The sequence below is a fragment of the Cynocephalus volans genome, chromosome 13 (assembly GCF_027409185.1).
Source record: "Cynocephalus volans isolate mCynVol1 chromosome 13, mCynVol1.pri, whole genome shotgun sequence".
NCBI lineage: Eukaryota > Metazoa > Chordata > Mammalia > Dermoptera > Cynocephalidae > Cynocephalus > Cynocephalus volans.
The window spans coordinates 102,103,047-102,104,957 of NC_084472.1; the positions used below are offsets into that span (position 1 = coordinate 102,103,047).

Here is a 1,911-nt window from a genome sequence, read left to right on the forward strand (position 1 = left end):
CCCATAGCCTACCATCTGCTTGGATAGGAAGGAAGGGAAAAGCTATACTCAGAAGTACACATCTTACATGACGTTTCGGATTCCCACCTAGAACACTGCATGGCCCATCATAGATGTTAATTCATTTGGCATACTTTTTTGGAACCAGACATGGACTATGAAGTGAATAAGAAGGAATGTGGGGTGGGATCAGATGAAGGTAAGTATCTTGAAGATCTATACTACATTATATCTACAGAGCTGATGTGTGACTGTAGAGGAAGTAGGCACTAACTGGGAAAGGAGAATAGAGGAATGCATCACAAAAATGATTTTTGAGCTCGGAGTAGGAAGAGTATAAGTAACCACTCAAGCCTCTGACACATATCACAGTTAATGTGCTGATTCTTATGCTGTTCCTCTTCCAAAGTATTTCTGGGATTCACCAGAATGCTTACATGTTACACAAGTTAGTCCTGGTTGTTGTTTGTAGCCCAGCCTGGCACCAGCTGACTTCTGCTTGTTTGCAGCCACTGTTTGCCATTTTCTAATTGCTTTCCCAAGCTGCTATCTCTTATTCTATATCCTGCACCCCAATCAGAGATAAGACCCTCTCCCTTGGTGTCCTACAAAGCACATCTAAAATCAGACTGTAACTTTAAACATATTTTACCATAGGCCTGAGGAAGAGAGAGAGGAATTACTACACAACCCGCCCCCCCATCCACCCACCCACTCTCACACACACCAAAACACACATAAAACTGGGAGCTGGACTTGCTGGCTTCTAGAGTCTGTGGGCCACGCGCCTGAGCCAGGCTGCAGTTGCATTTTACACCTCCCCTAAGTGGGAGGCTTCTTGGATGAGGTCGCTCACATGAGGTTAGGCCCCACCTGCAAGGCAGCATGACCTGCAGAAATGCAACCTTGCCCACAGAAGGCAAGGATCTCCATAACCAAGCAGATCATCCTTTCAACCATTTTAATCTAGAAGGAAGATTTTGTTTTACATAGCTAAGAAGCTCATCAAATTCTTTTTTTCCCCCTGAGCAATAGCAGACTTATTAAAGATTGATTCAGAAATTGTTAATAACTTTAAACAGCAGTTTCTCCTACTTCTGGCCATCAAGGTATTAAAACACACGCCACCTCTGCTCCCATTTCTTTGGCCAGAGCTGGTCACGTGGCCAAGCCTGATCTCAAGAAGTAAGGGAAGTAAAATCCAACAAGAAAGCCTGCCACCCTTCTTTCTATCACCCTTCCTTCTCTTCTGCTCCTAAACCTCATGCTCTGAACTTAATTTTTTTTCTGATTTAAATACCCTGAAACTAGTGTTCCTGTTACTTAGCTCCTTTTTCTTCATTTTCAGTCCTCTCCTACTTTTCTCATCAACTTTCTACTCCATTACCACCTCCGGGAAAGGCTTATTTCCTCTTTGCTCTTAAATACCAATTCTGGAGGCTGCGTCAGGATCGACTGGTAATGACCACCCGCCAGCCTTTGCGCATGCATGACTTGCTGTCCCATCCTCCCCCACAAGCTTACGCTGAGGAAAACAGTATCAAATCTTTTAAAAATTATTTGCTTTTATTATTTGCTGATTATTTGCTTGATGTAAGTTACCATCCACACTGTTAAATAGGCAATGGGCTATTTTTGCACAGGGGCCATGCTAGTCTTCTCTGCATTGTTCTAATTTTAGTATGTGTGCTGCTGAAGCAAGCACCCAATGGGCTATGTTCAAGAATAATTGCTAGTTACATTTTCCTCTTGTATTAAAGTTTTCTGTTGCATCCTTTGTATTATCGTTGTAACTTAAGTTTTCTCATTTAGTATCAAAAATTCAGTAGTGTTAAAGCACACTGTTGAAAGTATTTTTTTATACAGGCCTATGCCTGAAGAAAGAAAATCCGACCCGTGATGAGACCCAAA

At 42.3% G+C, this 1,911-nt stretch overlaps 1 non-coding gene across 1 annotated transcript; it reads right to left on the reverse strand.

Moving 5' to 3' along the window:
* Nucleotides 1-1,598: 1,598 nt before the first annotated feature.
* Nucleotides 1,599-1,705, reverse strand: LOC134362261 (U6 spliceosomal RNA). The gene has a single exon (XR_010021540.1). It is a non-coding gene; the product is annotated as a U6 spliceosomal RNA (small nuclear RNA).
* Between the last annotated feature and the right edge of the window lie 206 nt (nucleotides 1,706-1,911).